The sequence below is a fragment of the Saccopteryx bilineata genome, chromosome 4 (genome assembly GCF_036850765.1).
Source record: "Saccopteryx bilineata isolate mSacBil1 chromosome 4, mSacBil1_pri_phased_curated, whole genome shotgun sequence".
NCBI lineage: Eukaryota > Metazoa > Chordata > Mammalia > Chiroptera > Emballonuridae > Saccopteryx > Saccopteryx bilineata.
Genome location: NC_089493.1, coordinates 110,132,622 through 110,156,930, shown reverse-complemented (window position 1 = coordinate 110,156,930; position 24,309 = coordinate 110,132,622). Strand labels below are relative to the sequence as shown.

At 39.8% G+C, this 24,309-nt stretch overlaps 1 protein-coding gene and 1 pseudogene across 5 annotated transcripts in view; one reads left to right on the top strand and one right to left on the bottom strand.

Moving 5' to 3' along the window:
• The window catches only part of SLC25A21 (solute carrier family 25 member 21), a 567,550-nt gene that overhangs the window by 217,007 nt on the left and 326,234 nt on the right, over window positions 1-24,309 (top strand). Inside the window, exon 1 of one of the 5 annotated variants that reach the window (XM_066277785.1) lies at window positions 7,492-7,555. The exons of the other annotated variants lie outside the window; for them this stretch is intronic. The gene's annotated coding sequence lies outside the window, so the exon portion shown is untranslated. Of the gene's footprint in view, window positions 1-7,491; window positions 7,556-24,309 lie in introns of those variants that run through there. 5 annotated transcript variants of the gene reach the window in all.
• On the bottom strand, window positions 1,664-2,579 carry LOC136335069 (histone H3.3A-like; annotated as a pseudogene).

Genomic DNA, 24,309 nt, shown 5'->3' with positions numbered 1-24,309 from the left:
CTCACCAGCTTGAGTGTTGGGTTGCCTGCTTGAGCATGGGATAATAGACCTGACCCCATGGTTGCTGGCAGAGCCCAAAGATTGTTGGCTTGAAGCCCAAGGTCACTGACTTGAGAAAGGGGTAACTGGCTCACCTAGCATTTCCTTCTCCCATCAAGGAACATATGAGAAAGCAATCAATAAACAACTGAGGTGCTACAACCAAGAATTGATGCTTCTCATCTCTCTCTACCAGTCTGTCTGTCTCTCGTGATTAAAAAAACAAACAAACAAAAAAACCCATTCTCCAAAAAAATTATTTCTCTTATCATGAGAACTGAAATCAGAAAGGGCAAGAGATGAGATTAGGAGAGCTAGACTGAGGCTTGCTGTATTATGAGATTACTAACCTAAAACTTCTGAGTTAATCAGTATTGCTGTAAAGAGGAATTACATTATTTCGTGCTAGTTATGCCTTAGGCTCCTGGCGGAAGGAAACCCAAATCTTCCATAGGAAATTGAACTCATTGTAGGCTTCCAGGATTCCCACAGATTGAGTCCAATTAAATATGAGTTCATTAGGATTGGCCAAGTAGGGCAAAAGCCCAGAAGGGTCAGGACATTGGTTACACACAGGTGGGTCAAGTAAATAATTGAATGGATTGAGGATAATGGGAATAATAGTCTTACTTTTGGGGATGGATGTTACTAATATGAAAAGGGGAAATATAGGATGCACCTTCTGGCATTGGACTAAATTGCAGTTAATGGATGAATTTATGATTTTCAATATATGTAGCTAAATATAGAAATAAATACAAATGTAAAATTGTGTATATATAGACATGCATGTATATGTCTGCATACATACATTTGTTGCTCTGTCCACTTAAGAGTTGAGAAATCTCAGTAGTAAAGAGCACACCTGACACAGAGATCTTCATTTCTAATACCATTCTTCACTAAAAAATACCTAAAGCTGTTTGGAGAAATGTCTTGATTTCAGGGTTGAGGCAGGGATAATATAAGATAAACATCTTATATCAAAAAATATATACTCAACAAATGATGAGGATATGGGGAAAATATATGTAAAATAGTTTGAAGGGGCTCTGATTGGCCAAATCTGGGACAATTCAAGCATTAAAATAACAATACTAATGGATTCTATCACATTGAATAAAATAGGAATCCATGAATCCTCACTGATATTAATAAATAAATAAGTACATGGAGATAAGAAAGTCTTTTCTATAGTAGAATGATGAGTATTAAAATGTAGAGGAAGTAATATATTTAGAAAATTATAGCTACCATTATAGTAATAATTCAGTCAAGAAATAGAAACATATACTAAAATTTAATATCATGTGCCTCTCATGTTGTCCTGAGATAACAGCATAATAGTTTTAGAATCTGAATCTTATCATGAAGAAGCATCATAAAAACCCAAACTGAGAAGCATTCTATGAAATCACTGGCCTGTAATCTTAAAGGAATGGCAATACCATGAAGATTTTTTTTTTTTTTTAGTTGCCATCAATAAGAAATTTACTTGTTTTAAAAAAATCCAAATGCTGGCATTGTCCAGAAAAATTTAACAGGTTTATTTATATTGTTATAAAGTTGAACTGCTGAAACTTGTTCAATACTTTATGTCCCCACATTTATATTTAAAAAATTCACACATAAATGAAAATGGAAAAACCACCAATACCTGATTTCTGTCCCCTATTTTCAACTTGCAATCATATACTTAGGTACCTTTTGACCCCATGGAAAAAAAATATCTAATGTTCAGAACTACCAATAACAGGAAGAAGAGAAATTTTTTTTTAAAGAATGAAATGTTTCCCATCATAGTGGATTCTTCAGCACGTTCTCCACGTATGTGGTGTGCTAGCTGGATGTCTTTTGGCACAATTGTTACACGTTTGGCATGGATAGCACACAGGTTGGTGTCTTCAAAAAGGCCAACCAGGCTCAGTGGTAGAGCATCGGCCTGGCATGCGGGGGACCCGGGTTCGATTCCCGGCCAGGGCACATAGGAGAAGCGCTCATTTGCTTCTCCACCCCCCCCCCCCTTCCTCTCTGTCTCTTTCTTCCCCTCCCGCAGCCAAGGCTCCATTGGAGCAAAGATGGACCGGGCGCTGAGGATGGCTCCTTGGCCTCTGCCCCAGGCACTAGAGTGGCTCTGGTCGCGGCAGAGTGATGCCCCGGAGGGGCAGAGCATTGCCCCCCCTTGGTGGGCAGAGCATCGCCCCTGGTGGGCGTGCCGGGTGGATCCCAGTTGGGCGCATGCGGGAGTCTGTCTGGCTGTCTCTCCCTGTTTCCAGCTTCAGAAAAATACAAAAAAAAAAAAAAAAAAAGGCCAACCAGATAGGCCTCACTTGTCTCCTGCAAAGCACCAATAGCTGTACTCTGGAAGCGCAGATCTGTTTTGAAGTCCTGAGCAATTTCTCGCACCAGGCGCTGTAACGATGAGGTTTCTTCACCCCTCCAGTAGAGGGCGCACTCTTGCGAGCGGCTTTGGTGGTCAGTTGCTTCCTCGGTGCTTTACTACCGGTCGATTTGCAGGCAGTCTGCTTGGTACGAGCCATGGTATACCATGGTATAGAGACCTCTTTACTTACCCCCCTTCTCCTTCGGCTGGAGCTCGACGAGCTAGAGGCAGCGCTGGCATTGGAGAGCCAATACCATGAAGATTAAAGAAGGATTGAAGAACTATTTGAGACTTAAAGAGACAGGAAAGATGTAGGAATGAGGTACACTGTGTGATCCTTGATTATATTCTTGGGAAAAATTTGGGGATCTCTTGATAAGGAGTATAGGAAAATCCTCTGTATTATTCTTGCAGTTCTTCTCAGTTTGAATTTATTTAAAAATAAAACATTAAAAAAATTATATAGTTTTTTTTAACATCGTCAAATAAGAAACAAGAGCCATTGGAAACAAAATCCAAAACTTAAACTTATGAAAGATTTAGATATTTGAATTATAAGGTAAAAATATTAAATAATGCTATAAAATATTTAAATAAAATTTCAAAAGAAAAAGTGTACAAATATCAAGAGATTCTTTTAAAAGTATGAAGCAGGTTAGAAAAAGAACTAAATTTGTAGAAGTGAAAAAAATAGTTGATGTTAAAAAGTCAATGTACAGGCCAAACAGAAGATCAAAAACTTGAAAATACTATTAATGAACTGGAAGTACGAGCTAAAGAAATTATCAAAATGTGGCTTAAAGAGATAAAGAAAATTAAAAATAGAATTGAGAAGTTAAGAGACATGGAAAATGCAGGGTATTCCAGTATATGTCTAATAGAATGCCCAGATGATATAATAAGGGGAATAGAGGGGCAACAATATTAATAGAAAATAACTATGTGGTGCATATATACAATGGACTACTACTCAGTCATAAGAAATGATGACATATAGCCATTTATGACAACGTGGATGGACCTTGAAAACATTATACTGAGTGAAATAAGTACATCAGGAAAAACTAAGAACTATATAATTTCACATATAAGTGGGATATAAAACAGACTCATGGACATAGATAAAAGTGAAGTGGTTGCCAGGGGGTGGGGGCTATTAGGGAGGGCGTGGGAGGAGGAAGTAAAGAGGGACAAATACATGGTGATGGAAAATGATTTGACTTTGGGTGTTGGGTACACAACACAATCAACAGTTCAAATGCTATAGAAACTTTTACCTGAAACCCATGTCCTCTTACTGATCAATATCACCCTGTTAAAATTAATTTTCTTTCTTTTTTTTTTTTTTTTTTTTTTTGTATTTTTCTGAAGCTGGAAACGGAGAGAGACAGTCAGACAGACTCCCGCATGTGCCCGACCGGGATCCACCCGGCATGCCCACCATGGGGCGACGCTCTGCCCACCAGGGGGCGATGCTCTGCCCCTCCGGGGCATTGCTCTGCCGCAACCAGAGCCACTCTAGCACCTGGGGTAGAGGCCAAGGAGCCATCCCCAGCGCCTGGTCCACCTTTGCTCCAATGGAGCCTTGGCTGCGGGAGGGGAAGAGAGAGACAGAGAGGAAGGGGGGGGGTGTGGAGAAGCAAATGGGCGCTTCTCCTGTATGCCCTGGCCGGGAATCGAACCCGGGTCCCCCACACGCCAGGCCGACGCTCTACTGCTGAGCCAACCGGCCAGGGCCTAAAATTAATTTTCTAAATAAAATTTAAAAAAAGAATGAATCACACTTAAAAAAAGAAAGAAATAACTGATCTTTAAAACATGAAAAATATAACTCCACAAATCAAGCTATTTCTACCATATACCAAGCAGGAAAATATTTATAAGTCTATACATAGATATATCATAATAAAACTGCAGAACATTAAAGAGACAAATTTAAAAACAGCCAAAGAGAAAATACAAATTTTCTAAAAAGGAATAAAACTTGGAAACGAACAACCTTATAAACAGTAACAGTGGAAGCCAGGAAACAGTGAAATAACATTCATACAATGCTGTCAACTTAGAATTTTGTAACCAGCCGAAATATATTTAATAATGAGAATGAAGTAAAGATATTTTCACAAGAAAACAGAGTTTATCTGTAGTAGTATTATGGATTGATTTGTTCACTCTCACAATTCCTATTTTGAAGTCCTAACACCAGAATGTGAATGTAAAGAAGTAATTAAGTTAAAATGAGACCATTTGTGTGGGCCCTGATTCAAAATAACGTCCTTACGAGAATAAGAAATTAAGATACCAGGGTGCATGTGTGCACAGACAACCATGTGAGAACAAAGCAGCTAGAATGTGGCCACCTGCAAGGCAAAAAAAATGCCTCAAGAGAAATCAGTCCTACCAGGACCTTGATCTGTAGTTCAAGCCACCTGAGTCTGGGGCATTTTGTTATGGTAACTGTAGCAAATTAACACAGAAGGTCTTTCCATTTACCAGAGGAACTTTTAGAAACACAATTTATACTTCAAGAAGAAAAAATGACCTTAATAGGAATGTTTGAGAAGAATTTGTTCTTTGTTTCATGTATGCAAGTTCAAAAGGATGAAAATAAGGTTACTGTGTTGTCATTTTTGTGGGTATTATACTTTCTAATTTTAGATTAGATTGTACATTCTACATTGAGGTGTGAGTATTATCATGGGAAATAAAATTTGTGTGTGTGTGTGTGTGTGTGTATTATGGACACACATAGAGATATATATCATCCATTAAAAATTGTCATCTTAGTGTCACCCATTCCACAGTATTGTTCTGGGTTCTTTGGCTCTTATCTTCTTGAGAGAACAATTTCAGTTGAGAAACACAAATAGCAAAGCAGATTCATTTAGCAAAGAGAAAGTGCACTTGAAAGATTTCCGGAGAAGACAACTCAGACCAGTCTGAGTGCTCCACTTGGTTACATAATCAGGTTTTTATGCTGAACTGGGTACCTCCCCCACCTCCTGACTCCTCCTTCCCAGTCAGTAGGCTCCTGGCCATTGCATGCACACACCTTTGCCAGTAGTGGGCAGTCGTATACCTGCACTGTTCGTATTTTGAGGCCATGAGCATGTCTTTTTCTGTCATTTTGCCCTTGTGCCTAGTGTCATAGCCTTGTCAGTCCCATAGCGCATACTCCCCCATGGGTGTGTAGCTGCCTGGGCCATATCAGAGGCTGGGAACCACAGTCAGTCATCTGGTTATCAGATGATAGTTATGTTTAAGGTTGATACTCTCTTCCCCTTTCTGTCCCCCTCTCCCCATTCATGTCTGATTAGTTATCTGCTCTAACATTACAAGTGTTGCAGTAGTTCTGCCACTGCTCAAAATTTTTGTTATGCCCTTAGATCCATTTTGAGTCACAGAATCAAGCATCTAATTGTTCATATAAATGAGGTACTTTATATTATAATCACATCTTGACTTTAGCCAAATGCTAGTCAGCTTATGTTTTTTACCATAATTTCCTCCGATGGACATTTAGATTTTTATATAAATTTAATTAAATTCTCAAAAGAAAAGCTTTGTAATCACTGAAGGGAGTATGGAAAAGAGAAAGAAAAAGAAAGAAAGAAAGAAAGAAAGAAAGAAAGAAAGAAAGAAAGAAAGAAAGAAAGAGAAAGAAAGAGAGAAAGAAAAGAAAGAGAGAGGGAAAGGGAGGGAGGGAGGAGGGAGGGACAGAGAGAAGGAGGGAGGAAAAGAGGGAAGAAGGAAGGAAGGAAGGAAGGAAGGGAGGGAGGGAGGGAGGGAGGAAGGAAGGAAGGAAGGAAGGAAAAGGGAGGGAGGGAGGGAAAACAAAAGAAAGAAGTCTAAGGGCCAGCCAAAGGATTTTTTTAAAGTGTCATGTGAAAAGAGAATGCTGATGCTATGTGTTTGTCTTAACAAGACACAACTTTGAAAGAGAAAAAAATCTGTTTCAGTTTTGAAAATTAAGTATCTTTATCTTTTAAATAATATCTTCTGTCTCACTTTGAGAATGTATGATGTAAATAATGGTGCCATATACTGTGCTATATCAGAGAAGCTCTAAGAAAACACTTTATTCGAACACTGCACTTGTGTTAGAACAGACAGAAATTCCTTCTGTTTGAGAGGTTTTCCTCTGGAAGCTGTGTTGCTGTAGGAGAGGAGAGGTGCGACGACCACCATGCGTCCCCCAGAGTTTGGGGAGAGCCAGTGGCCGTTATTCCAGAGCTCAAGATCCCCGTCCTGCTTGTGTTTTCTTTTTAGGAAAAAGCTACATTATTTCTGGTGGTTTTATGATACAGCACACATTCTGAATAAGATGTTTCCTGAAAGTCTTGTTTTTTAATTACTTATTAAAACCCTTGAGCATTTACTATGTGTTGGTGGGTCTACAAAACAAAAAAAATAAAACTGAGTTTTCCTCTCTGATCAATAAAAAAAAAAGCCTCATTTGTATCAGGTGAAGGAAGGAAGTGTTTGTTTAAAAATGAGCCAACTCTCCTCCCCCTGACCCCCTGTCCTGGGCCCCACCAAATTTCAAAAAGCAAAAACAAAACTGTTGAGGACAGATCAGGCAATGGGTCACTAGATCAGAAAATAAATTAAAAGAGCATGAAACAAGTAATCAAATCAAGTTAGAAAAAAAAAGTGCCTTGAAAGCAAACTCCTAAATATAAAAGTGTAACATGTTTTAGAGGAAACAGAGGTCATGTAAACATTTTGTCCTCCATGTACACAAAGGGAAAAATAATGATTTTTAAATTTTCTGAGTAATATTTAGTCTGAGTACATATGTTCCGGCTGAGAAATAACTTGAGAGGCTGCGATGATGAGTAGCTGGTGGGAAATGGGGCCCAAGGACTTGGGTTCAGCAGGGAGGCAGGAAGTGCTTTTCACGCAGGGCTCCCAAAGCAGGACAATGAACTCCTTGGTGTGGCAGGTGTGACCACACAGGAGGAGGAGCATGCCTGAGGTGCAGATCTTAAATGAAACTTGGTTCCTTCTGAGGCTGAGTCTCTGCTGTCCTACCTGGTGCCTGGGCAGTGACTCAGCAGTTCCTAAGGGCCCTAGCCTGAACTGGCCTCACCCTAGGGGCGAGGTCCTCCCAAGCTTGGAGTAGCAGGAGAGGTAAGATGCAAATCCTGTTACCATATTCTGATCCTGCATTGCACAGGCACTTTGTATTTGAGTTTTTTTCATCGACAGGCCATGGCTTGTCCTTAAGTTCCCACTCATCATTTAATTTCAGTGATGCCTAAAATATGGGCTAAACAAAATCGAGTAATAGTATAGGCAACAACAGAAAGAAGTCTGAGAAGTGAGTGTGTGGCTATGAGCCTTGTGAAGATATTTGAAATAGGGTAGGGTTTGCCCACTGGAATTACTCAGGTCCATGGGGCACCTTCTGACCAGTCCAGGCCGGGTTCTCAGATGACATGTACAGGAGGGGGCCCCACCCCTTGCTGGGAACCTGCCTACAATTATTTCATGGGCTCTTTGCATGTTACTTCTCTCCTGTGCTGCGTGATTGGTGGTCTGCCGTACACTGTCCAGATGTTTTCCTGTGCTATTTCATGATTATTTTTCAAGTGGTCTCTTAGTCAAGGGATGGTAGGTCAGCACATGGAAACATCTGCTCTTACCATTTTTCTAAGCAAACAGCAGATGGCATTGCTGCTGTCCTTTTGATCTGGAGCAAAAATTCCCATGGCTGAGTGTTGGTTTAAGTTGATGCTGCCTGGCAAGGGACTGCCGGAGGGTTGCCTCCCCCAACAGTAGCACTGCCTGCAGATGTTTTCTCTGCAACTCTCATTTTTAGTTTGCTTCTTCCTGTGACTCTACTTCTGCAGGGTGTCATGAACTTTGATTCTTCCTCCTGTGTCTGTTACTTGATCAGCCTCCGATATCAACTATGGCCCCCAGGTTTTCTCCCATTTGTCACCTGTCAGGTTCTACTAGTGTTGCCAAAGAGAAGACAGTAGAACTGTCTGTCTTGGTCACCTTAGGATTTGTACATACCATGGACTAAATAAGTTTATTTGGAAAATAGCTGAACTACCAAGCTTTCTGTAGGTGCTTCCTCAGCCAAACAAGATCATTTTAAAAGTCCATTTTTAATAGTTGAGTTTGTAAAACTTTAATGTATGTGTTCTTTTAATTTGTACTCACTGAACAACTGTTATCTTTATGAACAGCACAAATGTACAATTTTTTTAAAATTTTTGTTTTCTGGATGGAGTGTTAGTGTGTTGGAAGAAAAAAATATATACCTTAAATTTTGTCTTGATTTATATTGTATTTTCAATGTATATATTTCATTGTGATATAACATTTAGTCATCTGTTGTACTTCCTCATTCTCTAGCATCTTTCTATGGTAGGTATTTCTTCTTTGATGTCATTAGTCAAGTTCTTTATGTATGTTTTTATTTCTTCTGCCTGGTTTCATATGTCCTGTCAAGAGTTCTGGGAAGCTTCAATTTCCTCATTTGCAAAATGGAATAATTAGAATATTTTCTTTTCAGTATTGTTCTGAAGACTATATGAGATAATATGTGCTGGAAAAGTGTTTTTAGAATGGCACTCATCTTCTTCGTCATCATCATCATCATCATCATTACATCATTAGTAGGTCAAGAAGTCAGAGGACCCAGCTTGATTATTTTCTAGCTAAAATTTTGGGCACCATAATTATTTCTTTTTCATCACAGTTTCATTTATTTTTTATTGCTTTTCATTATGTGCTTGGTTTTTTGTTTTATGTATTCAAGCTCTGAACTAATTTTTGTATATCCCTGGAGAAATACATTCAGATATAGTTATTAAAAATTTTTTTAATTTCATTTGATATAAATATTATAGTTTTGGGCTAAAAAATTCCCAGGTTCATACTTGTAACTTAAACATGGTATAGTAGTTACACATATAATATGTATTATTCTAATCTTTTCATTTGGTTGTTGGCGATATAAAAAATATATATAGCCATATTAAACTTTTACAGAGAAACTTATATATAATGCGGCATGCTGCAGATAATCCCGTGCCTTTACATGTATTCCCAGTTTGCTCTCTCTCATCGGAGTTCCACCGCTGCTCTGCACAGGCCATGATGATACACAGTGCCAGGCATGTATGCCTGGAATTGCTTCTTGTGTATCAGATGGCCAAGTTGCGGTAGCTCCACTCAATGTTTGGGGGTTTTTTTGTTTGTTTTGTTTTGAGATTTTATTTATTGATTTTAGAGAGAGGAGAGAGAAGTCGGGCAAGGAGTGGGAAGCAACAACTCATAGTAGTTGCTTCTTATATCTGCTTTGACCCAGCAAGCCTAGGGTTTTGATCCAGCAACCTCAACCTTCCAGATCGACGATGGGTCAGGCTGATGTCTGGTTATATTCTCACAAAATTAGACTTCAAATGGCCCAATTATTTATGATACAAAATTTTACATAGCAGAGGAAATATAAGCTTTTGGAATATTAAGCAACCCCTGAAGTTTTCAGAAAAAAAAAATACGTGTATCTGCTATTTTTAAAGACAAGTTCTCAAATGCAGAAGAGTTGTTGAAGGTTTGTACACGCCATTCTTTTAGAATTACATTAGCAAATAAAAAGGGAGGAGTAGAGGGAATATTTAAAGAGAAAGAGTGACTCATGTTTCTAACAAGAAAAGGCAGTCACTGACTTTGTGTGGAAACAATGCAGGAGCACGTCTGTTAACGGCTAAGTCATTCTAGAAGTTGGGATTACTGAGAGTCAGTAAAGTTTAAATACTGGTGATTAGTTTATGTAACACTGGAAAAACAAATCTCCTGCTATCTTTCAAACAAATATTTCTGGTGGGCCCATCCCAGTGTCCTTTTATTTCACTTCTACTCAACTCTTTTGGAGTCTGTCAAATCCTTTTATTAATATGTTGCTCTCCCCACCCCCATCTGCCATATGTAGCTTTGGACACAAATGTGAATAGGGCTGTCCCAGAGATTCACCTATTCTTAGCTAAGGTTAGCACTACATCTGACTTTGTCCATGCAAATTTTGATTTCAAAATGTGATTTGTCACACTTTCATTTCCTTTTGCTCTAGTTAGGCTCCCAATTTTCATCCTTTCAATACATTTTCTTGTGCTATTTCTTTTCCTTTTTCTCTTTAGAACTTTCAGTTCATTTCTACATCTATTTTGTTTCCTTTGATCTTCAAAGCTTATTTTACTATCCAATTGAATTTATTTAAGAACCTGTTGTAATTTATTGTTACTTCAAGTTTCATTCTCCAAGGAAACTTTTTCTCTTATGAGTTTTCTAACATTTTTTTTCTGAATCAGTAAATTGGTCCATTTTCAACTCTAGGAAATAGACTCCAAAATTGTCCTTGACTTCTCTCCTGAACCCAAATCTGTATTTTTCATTCCCTCCTAAACAGGTGTATGTTAGTGTCCCTCCAATATGATGTCACCACGTTTGGTAAGGAAACCACTCAGTCATCCTAGCCAGGAAATTTGGCATTTTCTTCATCTTATTCCTTTTCCTCTTGCTCTGCATTCAACTGCTTGCCACATCCTATTAAGTCAGCTTTCTGTTTCTCACACTGATTTGCACAGGTCCATGATCATGACATTGTATTCACTCAGCCCCTAACCACTTTTCTCTTCCTCCAGTGTTCCTGATTGACAGCTCATCTTCCTGCTCTTCCACCATTCCCACCACATGTGTCATCCTCAGCTGCTCTACCCCTTGTACTTACAGTCCATTTTACAGCTGTCATATTTTTCTTCCTAAAACGTCTCTCTAATAGTTGTTTATTTCTGCTCTAGATCTTTCAGTTCTTCTCTCCTCCCCCCCCCCCAGTTTTCAGCTGACAGGTCAAATACTACTCAGTAAAGCCATCCTTGGCCCTATAATGTTGCCTCTAAGCCTACTGCTCAGTCTTCACTTTTCTTGTTCCTCTTTCCTATTCTGTCAGTCGTTACCTCCCCTTATAGCTTATTGTGTTTGTTTCTTTCTTTTTGGCTTAAGATCTATGAAGGTGGGACCATTGCCCTAATTATTCTTGTATTCTCCATGGTGCCCAGAAAATGCTTTGTGCATGCTTGGTACTTGATAAATACATTGTATGTTGAAATATATATATATTTATATTAAATATATATATTTATATATATAAAATATAAATATATATATAATTATACAGTAATCTCCAAGATCTCCACTTATTTATTTTCTTTTTAACACAATATACACAGCCAGTGTTTCATATTTTCACATGACTCCAAGACTCAGGACCTCTCTTTCCAAACCAGGACTTGTATTTCGAGAAGGAAGTGGGAATGAACCCCTGAAAAGCCTGTTCTTGTCACTTCTGGATTAATGGGGAAATGCTGAAGGAATCTGGAAAGCTCATTCCAGTTTGCCTTTCCAAGCAAGCTAACGTATTTACCTGAACCTTAAAATTTGCGGTTTTATGTGTTTATATAATTATAATTATGTAAAAAATATAATTATTTTCTCTGCTAAGAGGTCTGAGTTCCTGTGGGAAGAGATTGGTTGAATATATTCAATGTGTAAATGTTGAATGTACAAATGAATATATAAACATAGGTTGTATAAATGCAAAAAAGTGAAAAATTTTAACATAATTTCTTTTAAGATATCTTCAGAGAGCAAAAGATTAATGATATACCTAACCTATAGGAAATTGTTACAATTATTTTTATCTCACAAGGATACCTACATGAAAATGTTAGGTTGAACTATATGAAGCTGATAATGTTTGGGTGTTTTAACAAAAGCAGCAGTTTTACATGGTCAGCCTACTCAGGCACAGAGTGGCCTTAGTCTTAAATCTGTGGAACTTCATGTTAGTGCTGGTGATCTGTGCGCAGCTGTTTTTTTTCTTCACCCTGACCTGGGTTATTATTTCACTTTTGACTCACCCAGTGGAGATGGAGTGTTAATTAGTAATGCTGTTCGTTTGGCATTACTGGTAATTATTGGCTTAATTCCCTGATAGTAATTGGTTCATATTCGTTCATAATTAGTTGGGTTTATTATACCAGTAATTAAAATATAAAATTAATTGAGCATTTCCTTTACTTTGAAGTTGGCCTAAAGGTATAGACATGCAATGTCATGACCCTGACTCAGTAACCTCCATACTTGTTGGTGAATTCTGCTCTTTGGCTCATCCATTAATTTATGATTTCATCAGCAAATGTTCCTGATGAAACAGCATGCCATGTCAAACAGCAGAGGGTTCCTGACCTCAGGAGAGATGGTATGAAAAGTGCCTGCCTGAGATCTTTGCTCAACGACAACCACTGTGAAAATGATTATTATGTTGATGGTCATAATCCCAACTGATAGTTAGATATATTTTAAAATTTTTCTCCTTATAATAAAAGAATCATTGATACATCAATTTTTTTCTTCTGTCATTTTCATGACTAAGGAGAATGAGAAGAATCCAAAGAGATGACTTTATTAAGTACATACTAAGTTGTATCTACTTTATAAGAATCTATTTAGATCTTCATCAACGGAATCAGGCACAGTGGAATTCCGAGATTCCCCCTGTTCTGCTCTTCCCCTGTCCTAAGGCTCTGAAACAGCTAAGAAACATTACACCTGTGACAACATGCTTCAAAACTGTATCTGCCTCTGTCAACCTGCTTGCAATGGAAGAATTAAAGTACAAAAGTAAGGGTCTAGGGTTTGGGGGGCCCTAGTAGTTCAGTTGGTAGTATTAAAAAAACCGGAGTGTGATTTCAGGACCCTAAATGTCAAGTAGGTTCACTGTGGTTCAGCCCCTAATTGCATGGAAGTCCTCCACAGCCACAGACTGTACAATAGGAGAGCAGAGCTCAACAAACCTATTCCCAGTCCTGGAAAAGCAGCTCACGTCACAAGCTCAGAGAAAACCCCCAGAACATCAACCTTGGGTATCAAAGGCCACATAACCATTTATGTAATTCATTTATATCTTCTTTGTACATGAGAATCACATTTCCCAAAATTTAATTGGAATTGTTATGAAAATTGTTCAGAAGAGGAAAAAGCTGAATTTTCTTAATTTCCATACTACTTCTCTTCTGGCACTGTCCTTTGCTTTTCATGTCTTTGCAACTTCATAATGTAGAAGAGTTCAAGCCTGAATGAACTCTAACACCTTTGTTCATGTTCGACTTTATTAAATCTGCTTTATTGAGAAGAATTGACCCCCTCGGTGCTTTCTGTAGGGAGTGGTCTGTATTTCACTTTATTTGCTTTGTTATATGTGCAGGAAAACATCAGACCCTCAAATAAAATCCCTTGCTCAGCTGCTTCACCCTGGAAAGAATACACTTTCTGGCCAGATGGCATGGCATCATGTCTCCCTGTTGGGGTAGCTCAGAAAAGACAACATCCCTGGACACTCTCCACTCTCAGTCGGCGGAGGCGCCTTAGTTTTGTCAGGTGCTGTAACTTGGACCCGACACTGAGCTACAGCTCAGGAGACAAAACAGTTGGAAAACTTGGGGAAAGGCTCTCAGGGTCAGTGAAATTTACTGTGGGCAGCTGCCGCTTCAAAGCCACTCTCTGTGCAGAAGCCTATTAAGAAGTAGTCGGTGGCGTCCCCGCCGTTTCCCCCAGCATGATGGATGATGCCCCGAGAAGAGAAAAGGCTTCCTGTTCCGTGGCGGTGGCTGTCCTCTCAGCCGCCTCGCCGCCGTTCTTAGGCTTTTTGTGTTCCGTTTCTAACCATTGCATTCACCGCTCCACTACATTCAATAATAACCCGGGTTTGTCGGAAATAACCGACTGTGACTCGCCGGTGACGGCTTGTCCATCAGCAGGACCTCCCACTCTCAGGCAGGCAAGCCGTGAGGTCGGTGCAGGCGACAAGGGCAATGTGGGAAAAGAATCCGGCTGCGTAAAGACGAATAACAGAAGTTACTTTAGAAGTGCCTTGACCTTTTGCCTAGAAAAATTTTCCTTTTGTCTCACATTAAGAAGCTGCTCTTCCCTGCCCCGCTCTCGGCCCGGTACTTGTCCGGCTAGCTTCCACTATGGAGCTTTGCTCCACGCTGGCCCTCGGCTACGCCTGCTCTTCTCTCCTGGTTCGCTGTCTTTGCTGCTACTGATTTTTCCATGATCAGGTTTGGAGCCTTCTTGCTTAGGTCAGAGCACCCAAACCCAGGTGCTCATACGACAGTGCCCCTTCCTTGAGGCGCAATGACCACACGCCCTACCCAACTGCGCGTTTTTCAAGGGCAGGGACAATGAGAATGATGAGTCCGTCCTCATCATGGTACCTTCAGTGCCCAGTGTTCAACGTATATTTGTTGCTGCTGGATACAGCTGAGACTTAATTTCCATATCATTAAGGAAACAAACGTACTTTTATATCCTTTACTTAGGCATAAATAGATAGACAACATTCACACTAGTGGGTACATTTTAAGAGCAAGGCCAAGTTGCTTTCTTAGTAACAAATATAGCAGCCCTTCCTTTTGTGTGTGAAGAAAGGTTATAAAAAAATCTCAGTATTTGTGTATCAAATGCATTTGTATATTTTGAATCAATTTCTGTCTTATTTACCTTATCAAACAATGGCTACCAGGTGCTGCTGTGTGTTTAGGACAGGCAGCCCTTTGCTGTTGTGGAGAGATGACTGACACAGACAAGATCCCTGCTCTCCTGAAGCTCACCAGCTAGGAACATCAGATAAAGACCAGAAAAGAAAGTACTCCTTTGTGGTAGGAGAATCACAGTACAAAGTACTGTGTAGGAGAATCACAGTACAAAGTACTGTGTAGGAGAATCACAGTACAAAGGAGAGAAAGGTCGAATTCTCTCCCCTTTTAGAAGGTCCAATCTGTGGAATCATGAAGGTGAAAATGAAACTGAACCTCAGTTCGTGGTGACTTGGGGATGGTAGCAAGTGCATTTTGTTGTTTTGTTTAGATGAAGCTGATGAGTGAAATATTCGGGAAAGTAAGAGTTCACAGGAAGGTTTCCCTTTTCTATCTGATTTAGAGATTTCCTATTCCCTGTGAAATTACTGCAGGGATTTCTGAAGGTGATGTCTGAAAAGGAGAAACTCAAAGAAGAAAGGTCTGGTTCCTTCCAGTTCTCCAGCCAGAGTAGCCCCATGTTGTCTTAGAATCTCACTAGAAGAAAGAGTTCTGCTGCCATGATTTGCTAACTTTTACTTAGACTGCAGAGTCCAAGAATTCTTGTGCAGCGCTGATGACAGTTGTTAGTCAATCTGAATGTCAGAGGAGAAGCTAACAAGCTGGGAGGTGTCAGTATAGTGTATGGACACAGAGAGAAGCAGAAACATTTCCTATGAAAAAAGCAAGGGATTGACGATAAGATTTTGACACTGATCTACTGATCAGTTGGGATGTTAGACTGTGCTGAATCTGCCCCAGAGCACACAGGGTTCTTCCTTGAGATAACTGATTTGAAGAGAAAAAAAACGACCCAAACAATTTCTTTGATCAACTCAGGAATTTCTCTGAATTTGTCTTTACATTGCTTACAGGTCCATTCTCTGGGGTGAAAAATAGTAGGAAGGCTTGGAATATCAGTGTAATCATAGAAAAGTGTGTTGATGGGCCCTGGCCGGTTGGCTCAGTGGTGGAGCGTCGGCCTTGTGTACGGAGTCCCGGGTTTGATTCCCGGCCAGGGCACACAGGAAAAGCGCCCATCTGCTTCGCCACCCCTCCCCCTCTCCTTCCTCTCTGTCTCTCTCTTCTCCTCCCGCAGGGAGGTTCCATTGGAGCAAAGATAGCCCGGGTGCTGGGGATGGCTCCTTGGCCTCTGCCCCAGGCGCTGAAGTGGCTCTGGTTGCAACAGAGCGACGCCCCGGAGGGGCAGAGCATCGCCCCTTAGTGGGCAGAGCGTCGCCCCTTGGTGGGTGTGCCAGGTGGATCCCGGTCGGGCACATGCGGGAGTCTGTCTGACTGTCTCTCCCCGTTTCCAGCATCAGAAAAATACAAAAAAAAAAAAAAAAAGGAAAGTGTGTTGATGAACAACTCCTTCCACTTTTTGTACACTTCCTTGAAGTGTTTCTTTGGGATAATAAATGAGGCTTAAGAGCAAGAGGGGAGAAGCCACCTTGAAAATGGAGATTCAGCCTGACCAGGCGGTGGCGCAGTGGATAGAGCGTTGGACTGGGATGCGGAGGACCCAGGTTGAGACCCCGAGGTTGCCAGCTTGAGCATGGGCTCATTGGGTTTGAGCGAGGCTCATCAGCCTGAACCCAAGGTTGCTGGCTCAAGCAAGGGGTCACTTGGTCTGCTGTTGCCCCCTGGTCAAGGCACATATGAGAAAGCAATCAATGAACAACTGAGGAACCACAATGAAGAATTAATGTTTCTCGTCTCTCTCCCTTCCTGTCTGTCTGCCCCTATCTGTCCCTCTCTCTGACTCTCTCTGCCACAAAAAAAAAATTAAAAAAAAAAAAAAAAATGGAGATTCAGCTGTTCCTCATGCCTGTAACGCCACGAACCTATCTGCTTTCTTATCTTCAATATGCTGCTTATCCCAAACCAAAGCTAGATTTACAAATTGTTGTCAGATGGTTAGGGCTGTCTTATAAACTGTGATTGTTTTTATTTTTGAATATTATATTTAAATGGAAATATAAAATTTTCATAAGAATATGAAGATTATTTGTCATAATTTAACAAGAATCTATTGCAGTGAGAGAATAGGAAATAAACCCAGAAGGAAACAACTTCTGGTCTAATGTACTCTAAGAAATATTGTAGTTGCTCCAAAATATTCTACTTTTATTTCTGATAGAATAAATAAGAATGTTATATTTTTTATTTGGAACATATTTCTATGTATAATTGGTGTGTATCTATATACCAAAACCAAAATGAAATGATTCAAACATTTGCATGTTAAAGATTATAAAATTCTTTATAAATATTATTATCTCATGGGATCTTTGTCCTTTGTTAAAAGAAAAGAAATTTAAATATATATTAACTATTCTTAAAAATAGAAGAATCTACATCTGAAACTAACAACAATTATAATCAAGATTCACTGATCTGGTTGAGAAGATGATTATTTTTAAAAGAAGCTAGCCTAAGACAATAAATTTAGTGAAGTGAAAAAGATGGACAATAACTATGGAATTGTTGAATTTATGTTTACATGGAAAGTCAAAGTGATTGTAATATGAAATATGATGTCCTTTGATTAAGGCATAACTCTATTCCATAGGTCAGGATCCAAAAGAAGCATTTTCAGTTTACCTTCAATTTGATCAATTCTGCAGATTCCAAAAGGGAAACAAAGCTAACAGATATTTGCAAAAAGAATCAAATTAGCACATCTGATAGCCAATTGAAACATATCTTTTGAAAGTAACAACATTTAAAACTGAATAATGAATAGTTCTTTGGAAGACAAAGAGCCCAACCAGAACCATTTCTTTAAGTGACTTAAAAAATCCCTTTCTTAATTTAGAGAAACATCCACGTGGATAGAAAAAACAAACTAAACTAATAAAACACATCAGAACTAAATTGATAAAACAGATAAAAGCAAGTCATTACCCTCCCCATCACGAGTAAGTCTATAATTCTGGTAAAACGAAGCTGAATAGATTATGTCAAAGTTGAATAGTTTATTGTCTTGAAATGCATAACTAAATTATAGTTCTGGGTGAGCACACTGAATGGGATTATGTGATTATACTATAGGCACCAATTGTATTTATATTTATATTTTCTAATGCTTAATACCTAAGCATATTTTTTGAGTGTTGACAAGGTACCATCAAAATTATTTTGTCCTTTTACTGCATCTCTCATGAGAGGATCTTTAAGAGCTTTATTCACATTAGTATGTTATTCCCAGGATTACTCTTCCTGTTTTATAACTGAGGAAACTGCTTTCCATGTATATAAGTAACTTATTCAAAGGCTCAAACCAAGTCTCTAATAGGGCTTCAAAGGCTCTCCTGATTCCAGGTCTTGACTGTTCCACTCTCGTGATTAACACTTGAAGGAGGTGTTTTGCAATGGTTTTCACTAAAGAACGGTCATGTGGACCCCATTAAATGAAGAATTTCTGAACATTCATGAGGGATCTGTTTTGTATAGTCTATACAGAAAGGGGTTGCTGATCAAATGAATTTATACACACACAAATTGTTAACTTGCTGCATAGAATGGTTGCCAAACATTTCATGTGCATTGGCTTATACTCAATATACTGATTATAAACAAACTATTGATTCATAAATTAGGATGCATATAATTAGAAACATTTTATTGGGATTTGGTTTGAGTCCATGATAATTAGTATTTATGAGAAAGTAATAAAACTATATTCATTTAAAAACATACTAACCCATTTTAGTTTTTCAAGGAATTTGACTAGGAAATTGTACATGTTCAGAAGCAGTCTTGGAAAATTAAAGCACTAAATATTCTTTGTATATAGAGCAAAAGTGCATTTCAAAAGGAGTTTTCTTTTCTTTTTCTTTTGTTCTTTTTTTTTTTTAAGTGAGAGGAGGGGAAATAGTGAGACAGACTCCCACATGTGCCCTGACCAGGATCCACCCGGCAAGCCCTGTCTAGGCTCGATGCTCGGATCAATTGAGCTATCCTCAGTGCCCAGAGCCAGTGCTCAGACCAGTTGAGCCACTGGCTGCGAGAAGAGAGAGGGAGAGAAGGGGGAGAGGAAAGGGGACAGAAGCAAATGGTTTTATCTCCTGTGTGCCCTGACTGGAGATCAAACCCAGGACGTTTGTATGCCGGGCCAACGCTCTGTCTACTGAGCCAACCAGCCAGGCCTCAAAAGGCGTTTTCAAGGGAGGGATGGAGAAGAGTATGTGAAATTGTGAATGTAGCCAATCTACTGGACAAGAAAAGCCATTCTTCACTAAGTGTTTTTAGTGTCTCTTCACTTCAGTTAGCAACTTTCTTCACAAACAAAAAGCAGTGATGTTCTATCTAGGATCCCTTAGGATCCCTCTGGACTGTGCCATGTAACTAGAGGCTATAGGGTACACCTGGCACTCTGAGCAAGCCTGGGAAGTCAGAGCAAGCCAGGCCTGGCTTGGAATGAAGGTAGGTACACTTTTCTGCATGAAGCTTTGGTAACTCATTTTGTAGGAAGGGTTAAAGGGTATAGTAGTCCCATTTCCCACCAGCAAAGAGTCAAAACATGCCTTCTACCAAGAAGGTACGGAATACCAGGTACAATAGCCTGTATGGCCAAGTACATCGATTCAACTATTTTTATCACAACCCTATGCATGGTTTTGTATCTTTGTGTTTAAGGCAGATAGAGTTATTATGGTCACTACACAAATAATCTATTATTTTAAAATAGAAATTACCCTGTTACCCTGTCAGCATGAATACCTTCTTTGCTAACATGCTGCTTAGAATCAACATAATCTGAGGAGGGCCATATTCTAGCCTCTGTTCACATGATCTAAGCAGCATTTTTGTGTGACTTTGGGGACTAAAACAAGAAAGGAGGAAAATATTTAAAATAGAATAAGCTTACTGGCCTTTTCTCACTTACTGTTTCTTTAACCGCTCTAAAATACTGTGGGAGGATATGTCCTAACCTTTGGTGGAAAGGGAGGCCTATTTGTAACCAAAAGAAAGTGGAAAATATTCCTGGAGCATTATGATGTTCTTTTTCAACATCTTAAAAGACTAAAAAAAATGATATAATAAAACTTCAAAGTCTGCCAACTCAGGTCTCAAAATAGCTTTTGTGCCAAAAACTAAAATTGCCGTTATTTATATTAATCGTTCTACTGCACTACCAAAAATAAGGAAGAAAGAAAGAAAGAAAGAAAGAAAGAAAGAAAGAAAAGAAAAGAAAAAGAAAAAATAGAAAAAGAGAGAAAAGAAATTTTGGTTGAGTCAAAACAACATATCTGCTACCTACACACCAAATTCTAGAATTCCAGAAAGAAGTAAATTATAAATTATTAAAAGAAAATTTCATTGTGTTTGGTATGCCTAACCCTTAAAAGAGACTTCTTTATTTTAATTTTTAATTTTTATTTTTTTCAGTAAGAAGAGGGGAGATAGTGAGACAGATTCCCGCATGCTCCCTGACTGGAATCCACCTGGCAGCCCCCATCTAGGGCCAATGCTCAAATTAACTGAGCTAACCTCAGCACCTGAGGCTGACAGCCCAACCGAGCCATTTTCAGTGCCCAGGGCTGATGCTTGAGCCAATCGAGCCACTGGCTGCGAGAGGGAAAGAGAGAGAAAACGGGGAGAGGGATGGGGAGAGAAGCAGATGGTCTCTTCTTTTGTGTGCCCTGACTGGAAATCCAACCCAGGACATTCATACGCCGGGCTGACACTCTATCCACTGAGCAACTGACTGGCGCCAAAAGACACTTATCTTTAAAGACAAGAAAAGCTGGATGGTTACTGGGTATTTTATTATCTTTTATTAAACTAAGGAATACTTTCTAGAGTCCTTTCTGGATAAAACATACACTACTACTATCATTTCCTTTTCAGCTATTTCAGCTGCTGATTTTCATTTTGTACCACATATTTGATTATGTTTTTAAAGCACTGCACTAAAGAATAGCATGGAGCCGAGTAGATGGAAACAAGGATATTAACACTAATAAAAAATAGATATGTGAGAGAAATAACTTTGGCAGCAGGCTTGAGAAAGAATGGATGGTAGGAGAGAGTGGAGGTAGTAAGCCACTTTGAAAGCTGTTGCAATTGTCCAGACAAAAAATGAGGAGATCTAAGACCACAACTATGGAGATGGAGTTGAAATACTTCCAAAAGGTAGCATTGTTCATAGGGCTGACCTGGGGTTCTAATTCCCTTTCTGTCATTTCTATTTGAAATGTTGCTTCTATGAGAAATTATGTTTTAAGACAGAGGAAGGTGGAGATGTGTCTGTCCTAGAGATAGCTCTCACAACTGCCTCAACATCTGGTGGTTTCAAGGAGTTCAGAGTAGGCCCTGGCCGGTTGGCTCAGTGGTAGAGCATTGACCTGGGGTTTAATTCCCAGTCAGGGCACAAAAGAGAGGTGATTATATGCTTCTCCTTCCCTTCCCCTCCCTGTTCTCTCTCTTCCCCTTCTGTAGACATGGCTTAGGAGGATAGCTAGTTGAACCTTTGCCTCAGGTGCTAAAAATGGCTCAGTTGCAAGAGGCCCCAGGTAGGTAGAGTGTCAGTCCCAGATAGGGGTTACTGGATGGATACTGGCCGGGTATATGCAGGAGTCTGTGTCTGTTTCCCCTACTTTAGAGAAAGAAAAAAAAGAAAGAAAAAATAAAAGGATTCTGAGTAGAAGGTCTGGGAATACTTCTTATATCCCCTACTTCACGTCTGGTATATATTCATATGCAAAGGGCATTTTTGAGACATTGTTACATTACTCTGGACAGGCCTGTATTTCCCTTGCTCTTGCCCTACACAGACAATAGCTTTGGGTGTCTATTAGAGAGCCTAGCTGCTGTCTACTCCTCACCAGCAATGGAGCATGTGTGTCAGGAAGGGAATTCTTCCATAGCCTATGGGGCAAGACTGAGGCTAAGGTCAGAAAATGGGTCAGCAGCATACCTGGAGCCAAAATGACCCTCTAAAGACCATGCCTTTTTAGAAGGTCTTCCAGGCCTTGTGTAGTAGTGGTGACTTTCTCATCAAAGGTTTAGAGCAGTGTTTTTCAAAGTTTGGCCTTTGGATGACTTTTATCTGAAACACCTGGAGAAGCTTGCTAAAACCATCGATTCCCAGGTCTCCTTCCAGACCGTCAGAATCAGACTCTCAGGAGGTGGGTTTTTACAAGCTCACTCAAATAATTCTGCACATGAATGTTGGAGAACCATTGTCTTAAACCTTCTCACATTCATACATTGTCATTAGTTTAAAAACCAGTACAGTGATGACAGCATTATGGCTGTCAGAGTTCTACTGGAGCAATTAGGCTCCTGTATGAACCACCCTTTTTTTGATTTTTTGGCACATAGAAGAGTTACACATCACAAGCGTGGCTCCATGCTCAGGATGGCTTGAAGCACGGACTCACCAGGGCTATTTAAATAGGTGTTCCCACAGATGATCTTGCTTATTTTGGCTATAGCTATGTTTGATGCTGCCGAGCCAGACTGTGCCTATAACTACAGTCTATGACTTTACATTTCTCATGCTGGAGGGATCTGATGCAAAGGTACCAGCTAGAAAAGAAATCAGGGAATAATGCCAAGGCCTTCTTCAAGGAGAGTGGCTCAGAGAAGGGAGAGAAAGAAAGGACCGAGGTGACCGGTTAAGGCAACAAGGGTGAAATATAACACAAAAGAGACAGCAAAAGCATGACATCAGCACCAAGTTTACATAAGAGCATAGGGGAATGTATATGAGAAAGGTATTCTCAAGAAATAGAAGTAATTATTTTATTAATGACTTGAAACACGTAGGTATTCATCTGATACTACCTCTACCTGTTTTCCTCTGCTTTCTCCACTTCTCTCTGCTAGCCCCAAACAGAGCTCTGGTTCTGTTTTATGAACACAAATTTTTTTCATCCTGACTTGTTCTTCATTGTTATTTTAGAAATTCTGGATTGCTTTCTCAGCCACAAACGCATGTCTATGTGCGCTTATGTGGTCAGAAATGAAAATTAGAATATTTAAAGACACTTTCGGGGGGGTTTAGAAAAAGTGAAGAGGTGAATGTCCTGATATGAGTGAATAGAATCACATACAGAGGACTTGGGACCTAGCAGTCCAACCAGTCAACTCCACTTGCGTTCACTCCATGATAGGATTTCTGGTGGAGGGGAGGAAGGGAGGAGAATGAGGGGCATTTGGTGGAGGAAGCAGTGGGTCAGCTGCCCCCTCAGTCAGTGTGCCATGGAGGAGTGGGACACAGCACCACCCACTGAAAGCAAAACTGAGGCTTGAATTCATGCCACACACTCTGGACTCCCTCCAAAGACATTTGCAACTGTTGGCGCAACCACAAGAAGTACATGACAGTGATTTTCTTACTCCATGTTTTGAATGGTAGAATAATTTATTTAGCATTTAGTTACTAAGCAACTAAAAGGCTAAAAGTTTGTGGAGTCAATATGTACAACCTGATAAGACAGTTAAAAAAAATCAGGCCTGAAGAAGTGTGTTAATCTACCAAGAAGCTAGTTCCAGAAGATAATGTTGGAAAGTGGTCCTGTACTGGAGGCTTCCTGCAGGTGATTTGACTCTTTCAACTCTGTTCTGATTTATATGGATGGCAGCCTCATATAAGCTCTTGAGAACCAAGTGCCCATACTCAGTGTCCTAACTCTGGCTCCTTTGCAGGTGTGTGTGAGTGTGAGTGTGTGTGTCTACACACATGCATGTGTGAACCTGACAGTATTATGTGGGAGGAGATTGTCAGTCTCCCATATCTGGGTAAGGCCGCAACACCTGGTGACAAGACTAGTTTCCACAAGGCATAGTTAATAGCTCTTAATGTCTCCAATGTCAGGAAGCTCGCCTCTGAGCCAGTGCTCAGTGTTCACTGCATAAGGACCATAATGAAACACATACCTGCAGGAAGACTTCAAAGGAGTTTGATCTTTGTGTTTCCTAATGGGACAGTCTCTTAAGTAGTTTCTTAATTATGAAACTTTTTTCAGACTCACTTTATTCTTCAGTATGTAAAAGAAGTGTGTGTACTGATCACATAGGGCGAAATATAAAATTGAATGTTGCTGGAGCTGGAGCTGGAGCTGTCTGTGTTTCTGAGTATTGTCTGTCTTAGACAGGGGGACCCAGAGAGCTGGGTATGGTTACTGCGTGTGCTGTATGGCATGCAGGCAGTTAGGCAACAGGGGTTAATAGAGGCAGTTGTAACTGTTTTGGCAGTTTGGCTGTCTGGGAAACACACCT